Source organism: Telmatherina bonti, assembly GCF_933228915.1.
Source record: "Telmatherina bonti genome assembly, chromosome: 22".
In the NCBI taxonomy this organism is placed as follows: domain Eukaryota; kingdom Metazoa; phylum Chordata; class Actinopteri; order Atheriniformes; family Telmatherinidae; genus Telmatherina; species Telmatherina bonti.
This window is the reverse complement of record NC_136631.1, coordinates 682,035-697,638: the sequence shown is the minus strand read 5'-3', so window position 1 is coordinate 697,638 and position 15,604 is coordinate 682,035.

The window sequence follows — 15,604 nt, the reverse complement described above, 5'->3', positions numbered from 1 at the left end:
AACGACTCCTCCACCTCCTCGCGGGTGTAAACGACTCCTCCACCTCCTCGCAGGTGTAAACGACTCCACCACCTCCTCGCGGGTGTAAACGACTCCACCACCTCCTCGCGGGTGTAAACGACTCCTCCACCTCCTCGCGGGTGTAAACGACTCCTCCACTTCCTCGCAGGTGTAAACGACGCGGGTGTAAACGACTCCTCCACCTCCTCGCAGGTGTAAACGACTCCTCCACATCCTCGCGGCTGTAAACGTCTCCACCACCTCCTCATGGGTGTAAACGACTCCACCACCTCCTCATGGGTGTAAACGACTTCTCCACCTCCTCGCGGGTGTAAACGACTCCACCACCTCCTCGCGGGTGTAAACGACTCCACCACCTCCTCGCGGGTGTAAACGACTCCTCCACCTCCTCGCGGGTGTAAATGACTCCACCACCTCCTCGCGGGTGTAAACGACGCGGGTGTAAACGACTCCTCCACCTCCTCGCGGGTGTAAACGACTCCTCCACCTCCTCGCGGGTGTAAACGACTCCTCCACCTCCTCGCGGGTGTAAACGACTCCACCACCTCCTCCCGGGTGTAAACGACTCCACCACCTCCTCGCGGGTGTTAACGACTCCTTCACCTCCTCGCGGGTGTAAATGACTCCACCACCTCCTCGCGGGTGTAAATGACTCCACCACCTCCTCGCGGGTGTAAACGACGCGGGTGTAAACGACTCCTCCACCTCCTCGCGGGTGTAAACGACTCCTCCACCTCCTCGCAGGTGTAAATGACTCCACCACCTCCTCGCGGGTGGAAACGACTCCTCCACCTCCTCGCGGGTGTAAACGACTCCTCCACCTCCTCATGGGTGTAAACGACTCCACCACCTCCTCATGGGTGTAAACGACTTCTCCACCTCCTCGCGGGTGTAAACGACTCCACCACCTCCTCGCGGGTGTAAACGACTCCACCACCTCCTCCCGGGTGTAAACGACTCCACCACCTCCTCGCGGGTGTAAACGACTCCACCACCTCCTCGCGGGTGTAAACGACTCCACCACCTCCTCGCGGGTGTAAACGACTCCACCACCTCCTCGCGGGTGTAAATGACTCCACCACCTCCTCGCGGGTGTAAATGACTCCACCACCTCCTCGCGGGTGTAAACGACGCGGGTGTAAACGACTCCTCCACCTCCTCGCGGGTGTAAACGACTCCTCCACCTCCTCTCAGGTGTAAACGACTCCACCACCTCCTCGCGGGTGTAAACGACTCCTCCACCTCCTCGCGGGTGTAAACGACTCCTCCACTTCCTCGCAGGTGTAAACGACGCGGCTGTAAACGACTCCTCCACCTCCTCGCAGGTGTAAACGACTCCTCCACATCCTCGCGGGTGTAAACGTCTCCACCACCTCCTCATGGGTGTAAACGACTCCACCACCTCCTCATGGGTGTAAACGACTTCTCCACCTCCTCGCGGGTGTAAACGACTCCACCACCTCCTCATGGGTGTAAACGACTCCTCCACCTCCTCGCGGGTGTAAACGACTCCTCCACCTCCTCGCGGGTGTAAACGACTCCACCACCTCCTCGCGGGTGTAAATGACTCCACCACCTCCTCGCGGGTGTAAACGACGTGGGTGTAAACGACGTGGGTGTAAACGACTCCTCCACCTCCTCGCGGGTGTAAACGACTCCTCCACCTCCTCGCGGGTGTAAACGTCTCCACCACCTCCTCATGGGTGTAAACGACTCCACCACCTCCTCATGGGTGTAAACGACTCCACCACCTCCTCGCGGGTGTAAACGACTCCTCCACCTCCTCGCGGGTGTAAATGACTCCACCACCTCCTCGCGGGTGTAAACGACGTGGGTGTAAACGACTCCTCCACCTCCTCGCGGGTGTAAACGACTCCTCCACCTCCTCGCGGGTGTAAACGTCTCCACCACCTCCTCATGGGTGTAAACGACTCCACCACCTCCTCGCGGGTGTAAACGACTCCTCCACCTCCTCGCGGGTGTAAACGACTCCTCCACTTCCTCGCAGGTGTAAACGACGCGGGTGTAAACGACTCCTCCACCTCCTCGCAGGTGTAAACGACTCCTCCACATCCTCGCGGGTGTAAACGTCTCCACCACCTCCTCATGGGTGTAAACGACTCCACCACCTCCTCATGGGTGTAAACGACTTCTCCACCTCCTCGCGGGTGTAAACGACTCCACCACCTCCTCGCGGGTGTAAACGACTCCACCACCCCCTTATGGGTGTAAACGACTCCTCCACCTCCTCGCGGGTGTAAACGACTCCTCCACCTCCTCGCGGGTGTAAACGACTCCACCACCTCCTCGCGGGTGTAAACGACTCCTCCACCTCCTCGCGGGTGTAAATGACTCCACCACCTCCTCGCGGGTGTAAACGACGCGGGTGTAAACGACTCGTCCAAGTCCTCGCGGGTGTAAACGACTCCTCCACCTCCTCGCGGGTGTAAACGACTCCACCACCTCCTCCTGGGTGTAAACGACTCCACCACCTCCTCGCGGGTGTTAACGACTCCTTCACCTCCTCGCGGGTGTAAATGACTCCACCACCTCCTCGCGGGTGTAAATGACTCCACCACCTCCTCGCGGGTGTAAACGACGCGGGTGTAAACGACTCCTCCACCTCCTCGCGGGTGTAAACGACTCCTCCACCTCCTCGCAGGTGTAAACGACTCCACCTCCTCCTCGCGGGTGTAAACGACTCCTCCACCTCCTCGCGGGTGTAAACGACTCCTCCACCTCCTCATGGGTGTAAACGACTCCACCACCTCCTCATGGGTGTAAACGACTTCTCCACCTCCTCGCGGGTGTAAACGACTCCACCACCTCCTCGCGGGTGTAAACGACTCCACCACCTCCTCCCGGGTGTAAACGACTCCACCACCTCCTCGCGGGTGTAAACGACTCCACCACCTCCTCGCGGGTGTAAACGACTCCACCACCTCCTCGCGGGTGTTAACGACTCCTTCACCTCCTCGCGGGTGTAAATGACTCCACCACCTCCTCGCGGGTGTAAATGACTCCACCACCTCCTCGCGGGTGTAAACGACTCCTCCACCTCCTCGCGGGTGTAAAGGACTCCACCACCTCCTCGCGGGTGTAAACGACTCCTCCACCTCCTCGCGGGTGTAAACGACTCCTCCACCTCCTCGCAGGTGTAAACGACTCCACCACCTCCTCGCCGGTGTAAACGACTCCTCCACCTCCTCGCGGGTGTAAACGACTCCTCCACTTCCTCGCAGGTGTAAACGACGCGGGTGTAAACGACTCCTCCACCTCCTCGCAGGTGTAAACGACTCCTCCACATCCTCGCGGGTGTAAATGTCTCCACCACCTCCTCATGGGTGTAAACGACTCCACCACCTCCTCATGGGTGTAAACGACTTCTCCACCTCCTCGCGGGTGTAAACGACTCCACCACCTCCTCATGGGTGTAATCGACTCCTCCACCTCCTCGCGGGTGTAAACGACTCCTCCACCTCCTCGCGGGTGTAAACGACTCCACCACCTCCTCGCGGGTGTAAACGACTCCTCCACCTCCTCGCGGGTGTAAATGACTCCACCACCTCCTCGCGGGTGTAAACGACGTGGGTGTAAACGACGTGGGTGTAAACGACTCCTCCACCTCCTCGCGGGTGTAAACGACTCCTCCACCTCCTCGCGGGTGTAAACGTCTCCACCACCTCCTCATGGGTGTAAACGACTCCACCACCTCCTCATGGGTGTAAACGACTTCTCCACCTCCTCGCGGGTGTAAACGACTCCACCACCTCCTCGCGGGTGTAAACGACTCCACCACCTCCTCATGGGTGTAAACGACTCCTCCACCTCCTCGCGGGTGTAAACGACTCCTCCACCTCCTCGCGGGTGTAAACGACTCCACCACCTCCTCGCGGGTGTAAACGACTCCACCACCTCCTCGCGGGTGTAAACGTCTCCACCAACTCCTCATGGGTGTAAACGACTCCTCCACCTCCTCGCCGGTGTAAACGACTCCTCCACCTCCTCGCGGGTGTAAACGACTCCACCACCTCCTCGCGGGTGTAAACGACGCGGGTGTAAACGACTCCTCCACCTCCTCGCGGGTGTAAACGACTCCTCCACCTCCTCGCGGGTGTAAACGTCTCCACCACCTCCTCATGGGTGTAAACGACTCCACCACCTCCTCATGGGTGTAAACAACTTCTCCACCTCCTCGCGGGTGTAAACGACTCCTCCACCTCCTCGCGCGTGTAAACGACTCCTCCACCTCCTCGCAGGTGTAAACGACTCCACCACCTCCTCGCGGGTGTAAACGACTCCACCACCTCCTCATAGGTGTAAACGACTCCTCCACCTCCTCGCGGGTGTAAACGACTCCTCCACCTCCTCGCGGGTGTAAATGACTCCACCACCTCCTCGCGGGTGTAAACGACGTGGGTGTAAACGACGTGGGTGTAAACGACTCCTCCACCTCCTCGCGGGTGTAAACGACTCCTCCACCTCCTCGCGGGTGTAAACGACTACTCCACGTCCTCGTGGGTGTAAACGACTCCTCCACCTCCTCGCGGGTGTAAACGACTCCTCCACCTCCTCGCGGGTGTAAACGTCTCCACCAACTCCTCATGGGTGTAAACGACTCCACCACCTCCTCATGGGTGTAAACGACTTCTCCACCTCCTCGAGGGTGTAAACGACTCCACCACCTCCTCGCGGGTGTAAACGACTCCACCACCTCCTCATGGGTGTAAACGACTCCACCACCTCCTCGCGGGTGTAAACGACTCCACCACCTCCTAATGGGTGTAAACGACTCCTCCACCTCCTCGCGGGTGTAAACGACTCCTCCACCTCCTCGCGGGTGTAAACGACTCCACCACCCCCTCGCCGGTGTAAACGACTCCTCCACCTCCTCGCGGGTGTAAATGACTCCACCACCTCCTCGCGGGTGTAAACGACGCGGGTGTAAACGACTCCTCCACCTCCTCGCGGGTGTAAACGACTCCTCCACCTCCTCGCGGGTGTAAACGTCTCCACCACCTCCTCATGGGTGTAAACGACTCCACCACCTCCTCATGGGTGTAAACAACTTCTCCACCTCCTCGCGGGTGTAAACGACTCCTCCACCTCCTCGCGGGTGTAAACGACTCCTCCACCTCCTCGCAGGTGTAAACGACTCCACCACCTCCTCGCGGGTGTAAACGACTCCACCACCTCCTCCCGGGTGTAAACGACTCCACCACCTCCTCGCGGGTGTAAATGACTCCACCACCTCCTCGCGGGTGTAAACGACGTGGGTGTAAACGACGTGGGTGTAAACGACGTGGGTGTAAACGACTCCTCCACCTCCTCGCGGGTGTAAACGACTCCTCCACCTCCTCGCGGGTGTAAACGTCTCCACCACCTCCTCATGGGTGTAAACGACTCCACCACCTCCTCATGGGTGTAAACGACTTCTCCACCTCCTCGCGGGTGTAAACGACTCCACCACCTCCTCGCTGGTGTAAACGACTCCACCACCTCCTCATGGGTGTAAACGACTCCTCCACCTCCTCGCGGGTGTAAACGACTCCTCCACCTCCTCGCGGGTGTAAACGACTCCACCACCTCCTCGCGGGTGTAAACGACTCCACCACCTCCTCGCGGGTGTAAACGACTCCACCACCTCCTCGCGGGTGTAAACGACTCTTCCACCTCCTCGCGGGTGTAAATGACTCCACCACCTCCTCGCGGGTGTAAATGACTCCTCCACGTCCTCCCGGGTGTAAACGACTCCTCCACCTCCTCGCGGGTCTAAACGTCTCCACCAACTCCTCATGGGTGTAAACGACTCCACCACCTCCTCGCGGGTGTAAACGACTCCACCACCTCCTAATGGGTGTAAACGACTCCTCCACCTCCTCGCGGGTGTAAACGACTCCTCCACCTCCTCGCGGGTGTAAACGACTCCTCCACCTCCTCGCCGGTGTAAACGACTCCACCACCTCCTCGCGGGTGTAAACGACTCCACCACCTCCTCGCGGGTGTAAACGACTCCACCACCTCCTCGCGGGTGTAAACAACTCCACCACCTCCTCGCGGGTGTAAACGACTACTCCACCTCCTCACGGGTGTAAACGACTCCACCACCTCCTCGCAGGTGTAAACGACTCCTCCACCTCCTCGCGGGTGTAAACGACTCCTCCACTTCCTCGCGGGTGTAAACGACTCCTCCACCTCCTCGCGGGTGTAAACGACTACTCCACGTCCTCGTGGGTGTAAACGACTCCTCCACCTCCTCGCGGGTGTAAACGACTCCTCCACCTCCTCGCGGGTGTAAACGTCTCCACCAACTCCTCATGGGTGTAAACGACTCCACCACCTCCTCATGGGTGTAAACGACTTCTCCACCTCCTCGAGGGTGTAAACGACTCCACCACCTCCTCGCGGGTGTAAACGACTCCACGACCTCCTCATGGGTGTAAACGACTCCACCACCTCCTCGCGGGTGTAAACGACTCCACCACCTCCTAATGGGTGCAAACGACTCCTCCACCTCCTCGCGGGTGTAAACGACTCCACCACCTCCTCGCCGGTGTAAACGACTCCTCCACCTCCTCGCGGGTGTAAATGACTCCACCACCTCCTCGCGGGTGTAAACGACGCGGGTGTAAACGACTCCTCCACCTCCTCGCGGGTGTAAACGACTCCTCCACCTCCTCGCGGGTGTAAACGTCTCCACCACCTCCTCATGGGTGTAAACGACTCCACCACCTCCTCATGGGTGTAAACAACTTCTCCACCTCCTCGCGGGTGTAAACGACTCCTCCACCTCCTCGCGGGTGTAAACGACTCCTCCACCTCCTCGCGGGTGTAAACGACTCCTCCACCTCCTCGCGGGTGTAAACGACTCCACCACCTCCTCGCGGGTGTAAACGACTCCTCCACCTCCTCGCGGGTGTAAATGACTCCACCACCTCCTCATGGGTGTAAACGACTTCTCCACCTCCTCGCGGGTGTAAACGACTCCACCACCTCCTCGCGGGTGTAAACGACTCCACCACCTCCTCATGGGTGTAAACGACTCCTCCACCTCCTCGCGGGTGTAAACGACTCCTCCACCTCCTCACGGGTGTAAACGACTCCACCACCTCCTTGCGGGTGTAAATGACTCCACCACCTCCTCGCGGGTGTAAACGACTCCACCACCTCCTCGCGGGTGTAAACGACTCCACCACCTCCTTGCGGGTGTAAATGACTCCACCACCTCCTCGCGGGTGTAAACGACTTCTCCACCTCCTCGCGGGTGTAAACGACTCCACCACCTCCTCGCGGGTGTAAACGACTCCACCACCTCCTCATGGGTGTAAACGACTCCTCCACCTCCTCGCGGGTGTAAACGACTCCTCCACCTCCTCGCGGGTGTAAACGACTCCACCACCTCCTTGCGGGTGTAAATGACTCCACCACCTCCTCGCGGGTGTAAACGACTCCTCCACCTCCTCGCGGGTGTAAACGACTCCTCCACCTCCTCACGGGTGTAAACGAATCCTCCACCTCCTCGCGGGTGTAAATGACTCCACCACCTCCTCGCGGGTGTAAACGACTCCTCCACCTCCTCATGGGTGCAAACGACTCCACCACCTCCTCATGGGTGTAAACGACTTCTCCACCTCCTCACGGGTGTAAACGACTCCACCACCTCCTCCCGGGTGTAAACGACTCCACCACCTCCTCGCGGGTGTTAACGACTCCTTCACCTCCTCGCGGGTGTAAATAACTCCACCACCTCCTCGCGGGTGTAAATGACTCCACCACCTCCTCGCGGATGTAAACGACGCGGGTGGAAACGACTCCTCCACCTCCTCGCGGGTGTAAACGACTCCTCCACGTCCTCGCGGGTGTAAACGACTCCTCCACCTCCTTGCGGGTGTAAACGACTCCACTACCTCCTCATGGGTGTAAACGACTTCTCCACCTCCTCGCGGGTGTAAACGACTCCACCACCTCCTCATGGGTGTAAACGACTCCTCCACCTCCTCGCGGGTGTAAACGACTCCTCCACCTCCTCACGGGTGTAAACGAATCCTCCACCTCCTCGCGGGTGTAAATGACTCCACCACCTCCTCGCGGATGTAAACGACGCGGGTGTAAACGACTCCACCACCTCCTCGCGGGTGTTAACGACTCCTTCACCTCCTCGCGGGTGTAAATGACTCCACCACCTCCTCGCGGGTGTAAATGACTCCACCACCTCCTCGCGGATGTAAACGACGCGGGTGTAAACGACTCCTCCACCTCCTCGCGGGTGTAAACGACTCCTCCACCTCCTCGCAGGTATAAATGACTCCACCATCTCCTCGCGGGTGTAAATGACTCCTCCACCTCCTCGCGGGTGTAAACGACTCCTCCACTTCCTCGCAGGTGTAAACGACTCCTCCACCTCCTCGCGGGTGTAAACGACTCCTCCACGTCCTCGCGGGTGTAAACGACTCCTCCAACTCCTCGCGGGTCTAAACGTCTCCACCAACTCCTCACGGGTGTAAACGACTCCACCACCTCCTCATGGGTGTAACCGACTTCTCCACCTGCTCGCGGGTGTAAACGACGCGGGTGTAAACGACTCCTCCACCTCCTCGCGGGTGTAAACGACGCGGGTGTAAACGACTCCTCCACCTCCTCGCGGGTGTAAACGACTCCTCCACCTCCTCGCGGGTGTAAACGACGCGGGTGTAAACGACTCCACCACCTCCTCGCGGGTGTAAACGACGCGGGTGTAAACGACTCCTCCACCTCCTCGCGGGTGTAAACGACTCCTCCACCTCCTCGCAGGTGTAAACGACTCCACCACCTCCTCGCGGGTGTAAACGACTCCACCACCTCCTCGCGGGTGTAAATGACTCCACCACCTCCTCGCGGGTGTAAACGACTCCTCCACCTCCTCTCCGGTGTAAACGACTCCTCCACCTCCTCGCGGGTGTAAACGACTCCTCCACCTCCTCGCGGGTGTAAACGACTCCACCACCTCCTCGCGGGTGTAAACGACTCCTCCACTTCCTCGCAGGTGTAAACGACTCCTCCACCTCCTCGCGGGTGTAAACGACTCCTCCACGTCCTCGCGGGTGTAAACGACTCCTCCAACTCCTCGCGGGTCTAAACGTCTCCACCAACTCCTCACGGGTGTAAACGACTCCACCACCTCCTCATGGGTGTAACCGACTTCTCCACCTCCTCGCGGGTGTAAACGACTCCACCACCTCCTCGCGGGTGTAAACGACTCCACCACCTCCTCATGGGTGTAAACGACTCCTCCACCTCCTCGCGGGTGTAAATGACTCCACCACCTTCACGCGGGTGTAAACGACGCGGGTGTAATCGACTCCTCCACCTCCTCGCGGGTGTAAACGACTCCTCCACCTCCTCGCAGGTGTAAACGACTCCACCACCTCCGCGCGGGTGTAAACGACTCCACCACCTCCTCGCGGGTGTAAATGACTCCTCCACCTCCTCATGGGTGTAAACGACTCCACCACCTCCTCATGGGTGTAAACGACTTGTCCACCTCCTCGCGGGTGTAAACGACTCCACCACCTCCTCATGGGTGTAAACGACTCTTTCACCTCCTCGCGGGTGTAAACGACTCCTCCACCTCCTCACGGGTGTAAACGACTCCTCCACCTCCTCGCGGGTGTAAATGACTCCACCACCTCCTCGCGGGTGTAAACGACGCGGGTGTAAACGACTCCTCCACCTCCTCGCGGGTGTAAACGACTCCACCACCTCCTCGCGGGTGTAAACGACTCCTCCACCTCCTCGCGGGTGTAAACGACTACTCCACTTCCTCGCGGGTGTAAACGTCTCCTTCACCTCCTCGCGGGTGTAAACGACTCCTCCACCTCCTCACGGGTGTAAACGACTCCTCCACCTCCACGCGGGTGTAAATGACTCCACCACCTCCTCGCGGGTGTAAACGACGCGGGTGTAAACGACTCCTCCACCGCCTCGCGGGTGTAAACGACTCCACCACCTCCTCGCGGGTGTAAACGACTCCACCACCTCCTCGCGGGTGTAAACGACTCCACCACCTCCTCATGGGTGTAAACGACTCCTCCACCTCCTCGCGGGTGTAAACGACTCCTGCACCTCCTCACGGGTGTAAACGACTCCTCCACCTCCTCGCGGGTGTAAATGACTCCACCACCTCCTCGCGGGTGTAAACGACGCGGGTGTAAACGACTCCTCCACCTCCTCGCGGGTGTAAATGACTCCTCCACCTCCTCGCAGGTGTAAACGACTCCACCACCTCCTCGCGGGTGTAAACGACTCCACCGCCTCCTCCCGGGTGTAAACGACTCCTCCACCTCCTCTCGGGTGTAAACGACTCCTCCACCTCCTCGCGAGTGTAAATGACTCCACCACCTCCTCGCGGGTGTAAACGACTCCTCCACCTCCTCGCGGGTGTAAATGACTCCACCACCTCCTCGAGGGTGTAAACGACGCGGGTGTAAACGACTCCACCACCTCCTCGCGGGTGTAAACGACTTCTCCACCTCCTCGCAGGTGTAAACGACTCCACCACCTCCTCATGGGTGTAAACGACTCCTCCACCTCCTCGCGGGTGTAAACGACTCCTCCACCTCCTCGTGGGTGTAAATGACTCCACCACCTCCTCGCGGGTGTAAACGACGCGGGTGTAAACGACTCCTCCACCTCCTCGCGGGTGTAAACGACTCCTCCACCTCCTCGCAGGTGTAAACGACTCCACCACCTCCTCGCGGGTGTAAACGACTCCTCCACCTCCTCGCGGGTGTAAACGACTCCTCCACCTCCTCGCGGGTGTAAACGACTCCACCACCTCCTCGCGGGTGTAAATGACTCCTCCACCTCCTCTCCGGTGTAAACGACTCCTCCACCTCCTCGCGGGTGTAAACGACTCCACCACCTCCTCGCGGGTGTAAATGACTCCTCCACCTCCTCTCCGGTGTAAACGACTCCTCCACCTCCTCGCGGGTGTAAATGACTCCACCACCTCCTCGCGGGTGTAAACGACGCGGGTGTAAACGACTTCTCCACCTCCTCGCAGGTGTAAACGACTCCACCACCTCCTCATGGGTGTAAACGACTCCTCCACCTCCTCGCGGGTGTAAACGACTCCTCCACCTCCTCGTGGGTGTAAATGACTCCACCACCTCCTCGCGGGTGTAAACGACGCGGGTGTAAACGACTCCTCCACCTCCTCGCGGGTGTAAACGACTCCTCCACCTCCTCGCAGGTGTAAACGACTCCACCACCTCCTCGCGGGTGTAAACGACTCCTCCACCTCCTCGCGGGTGTAAACGACTCCTCCACCTCCTCGCGGGTGTAAACGACTCCACCACCTCCTCGCGGGTGTAAACGACTCCTCCACCTCCTCGCGGGTGTAAATGACTCCACCACTTCCTCGCCGGTGTAAACGACGCGGGTGTAAACGACTCCTCCACCTCCTCGCGGGTGTAAACGACTCCTCCACCTCCTCGCGGGTGTAAACGACTCCTCCACCTCCTCGCGGGTGTAAACGACTCCACCACCTCCTCGCGGGTGTAAACGACTCCACCACCTCCTCGCAGGTGTAAACGACTCCTCCACCTCCTCGCGGGTGTAAATGACTCCACCACCTCCTCGAGGGTGTACACGACGCGGGTGTAAACGACTCCTCCACCTCCTCGCGGGTGTAAACGACTCCACCACCTCCTCATGGGTGTAAACGACTTCTCCACCTCCTCGCCGGTGTAAACGACTCCACCACCTCCTCATGGGTGTAAACGACTCCTCCACCTCCTCACGGGTGTAAAGGACTCCTGCACCTCCTCACGGGTGTAAATGACTCCTCCACCTCCTCGCGGGTGTAAATGACTCCACCACCTCCTCGCGGGTGTAAACGACTCCTCCACCTCCTCTCGGGTGTAAACGACTCCTCCACCTCCTCGCGGGTGTAAATGACTCCACCACCTCCTCGCGGGTGTAAACGACTCCTCCACCTCCTCGCGGGTGTAAATGACTCCACCACCTCCTCGAGGGTGTAAACGACGCGGGAGTAAACGACTCCTCCACCTCCTCGCGGGTGTAAACGACTTCTCCACCTCCTCGCAGGTGTAAACGACTCCACCACCTCCTCATGGGTGTAAACGACTCCTCCACCTCCTCGCGGGTGTAAACGACTCCTCCACCTCCTCGTGGGTGTAAATGACTCCACCACCTCCTCGCGGGTGTAAACGACGCGGGTGTAAACGACTCCTCCACCTCCTCGCGGGTGTAAACGACTCCTCCACCTCCTCGCAGGTGTAAACGACTCCACCACCTCCTCGCGGGTGTAAACGACTCCACCTCCTCGCGGGTGTAAACGACTCCTCCACCTCCTCGCGGGTGTAAACGACTCCACCACCTCCTCGCGGGTATAAACGACTCCACCACCTCCTCGCGGGTGTAAATGACTCCTCCACCTCCTCTCCGGTGTAAACGACTCCACCACCTCCTCGCGGGTGTAAACGACTCCTCCACCTCCTCGCGGGTGTAAATGACTCCACCACCTCCTCGCGGGTGTAAACGACGCGGGTGTAAACGACTCCTCCACCTCCTCGCGGGTGTAAACGACTCCTCCACCTCCTCGCGGGTGTAAACGACTACTCCACTTCCTCGCGGGTGTAAACGACTCCTTCACCTCCTCGCGGGTGTAAACGACTCCTCCACCTCCTCACGGGTGTAAACGACTCCTCCACCTCCTCGCGGGTGTAAATGACTCCACCACCTCCTCGCGGGTGTAAACGACGCGGGTGTAAACGACTCCTCCACCTCCTCGCGGGTGTAAACGACTCCTCCACCTCCTCACGGGTGTAAACGACTCCTCCACCTCCACGCGGGTGTAAATGACTCCACCACCTCCTCGCGGGTGTAAACGACGCGGGTGTAAACGACTCCTCCACCGCCTCGCGGGTGTAAACGACTCCACCACCTCCTCGCGGGTGTAAACGACTCCACCACCTCCTCGCGGGTGTAAACGACTCCACCACCTCCTCATGGGTGTAAACGACTCTTCCACCTCCTCGCGGGTGTAAACGACTCCTGCACCTCCTCACGGGTGTAAACGACTCCTCCACCTCCTCGCGGGTGTAAATGACTCCACCACCTCCTCGCGGGTGTAAACGACGCGGGTGTAAACGACTCCTCCACCTCCTCGCGGGTGTAAATGACTCCTCCACCTCCTCGCAGGTGTAAACGACTCCACCACCTCCTCGCGGGTGTAAACGACTCCACCGCCTCCTCCCGGGTGTAAACGACTCCTCCACCTCCTCTCGGGTGTAAACGACTCCTCCACCTCCTCGCGGGTGTAAATGACTCCACCACCTCCTCGCGGGTGTAAACGACTCCTCCACCTCCTCGCGGGTGTAAATGACTCCACCACCTCCTCGAGGGTGTAAACGACGCGGGTGTAAACGACTCCACCACCTCCTCGCGGGTGTAAACGACTTCTCCACCTCCTCGCAGGTGTAAACGACTCCACCACCTCCTCATGGGTGTAAACGACTCCTCCACCTCCTCGCGGGTGTAAACGACTCCTCCACCTCCTCGTGGGTGTAAATGACTCCACCACCTCCTCGCGGGTGTAAACGACGCGGGTGTAAACGACTCCTCCACCTCCTCGCGGGTGTAAACGACTCCTCCACCTCCTCGCAGGTGTAAACGACTCCACCACCTCCTCGCGGGTGTAAACGACTCCTCCACCTCCTCGCGGGTGTAAACGACTCCTCCACCTCCTCGCGGGTGTAAACGACTCCACCACCTCCTCGCGGGTGTAAATGACTCCTCCACCTCCTCTCCGGTGTAAACGACTCCACCACCTCCTCGCGGGTGTAAACGACTCCTCCACCTCCTCGCGGGTGTAAACGACTCCTCCACCTCCTCGCGGGTGTAAACGACTCCACCACCTCCTCGCGGGTGTAAATGACTCCTCCACCTCCTCTCCGGTGTAAACGACTCCTCCACCTCCTCGCGGGTGTAAACGACTCCACCACCTCCTCGCGGGTGTAAATGACTCCTCCACCTCCTCTCCGGTGTAAACGACTCCTCCACCTCCTCGCGGGTGTAAATGACTCCACCACCTCCTCGCGGGTGTAAACGACGCGGGTGTAAACGACTTCTCCACCTCCTCGCAGGTGTAAACGACTCCACCACCTCCTCATGGGTGTAAACGACTCCTCCACCTCCTCGCGGGTGTAAACGACTCCTCCACCTCCTCGCGGGTGTAAACGACTCCACCACCTCCTCGCGGGTGTAAACGACTCCTCCACCTCCTCGCGGGTGTAAATGACTCCACCACTTCCTCGCCGGTGTAAACGACGCGGGTGTAAACGACTCCTCCACCTCCTCGCGGGTGTAAACGACTCCTCCACCTCCTCGCGGGTGTAAACGACTCCTCCACCTCCTCGCGGGTGTAAACGACTCCACCACCTCCTCGCGGGTGTAAACGACTCCACCACCTCCTCGCAGGTGTAAACAACTCCTCCACCTCCTCGCGGGTGTAAATGACTCCACCACCTCCTCGAGGGTGTACACGACGCGGGTGTAAACGACTCCTCCACCTCCTCGCGGGTGTAAACGACTCCACCACCTCCTCATGGGTGTAAACGACTTCTCCACCTCCTCGCCGGTGTAAACGACTCCACCACCTCCTCATGGGTGTAAACGACTCCTCCACCTCCTCACGGGTGTAAAGGACTCCTGCACCTCCTCACGGGTGTAAACGACTCCTCCACCTCCTCGCGGGTGTAAATGACTCCACCACCTCCTCGCGGGTGTAAACGACTCCTCCACCTCCTCTCGGGTGTAAACGACTCCTCCACCTCCTCGCGGGTGTAAATGACTCCACCACCTCCTCGCGGGTGTAAACGACTCCTCCACCTCCTCGCGGGTGTAAATGACTCCACCACCTCCTCGAGGGTGTAAACGACGCGGGAGTAAACGACTCCTCCACCTCCTCGCGGGTGTAAACGACTTCTCCACCTCCTCGCAGGTGTAAACGACTCCACCACCTCCTCATGGGTGTAAACGACTCCTCCACCTCCTCGCGGGTGTAAACGACTCCTCCACCTCCTCGTGGGTGTAAATGACTCCACCACCTCTTCGCGGGTGTAAACGACGCGGGTGTAAACGACTCCTCCACCTCCTCGCGGGTGTAAACGACTCCTCCACCTCCTCGCAGGTGTAAACGACTCCACCACCTCCTCGCGGGTGTAAACGACTCCACCTCCTCGCGGGTGTAAACGACTCCTCCACCTCCTCGCGGGTGTAAACGACTCCACCACCTCCTCGCGGGTATAAACGACTCCACCACCTCCTCGCGGGTGTAAATGACTCCTCCACCTCCTCTCCGGTGTAAACGACTCCACCACCTCCTCGCGGGTGTAAACGACTCCTCCACCTCCTCGCGGGTGTAAATGACTCCACCACCTCCTCGCGGGTGTAAACGACGCGGGTGTAAACGACTCCTCCACCTCCTCGCGGGTGTAAACGACTCCTCCACCTCCTCGCGGGTGTAAACGACTACTCCACTTCCTCGCGGGTGTAAACGACTCCTTCACCTCCTCGCGGG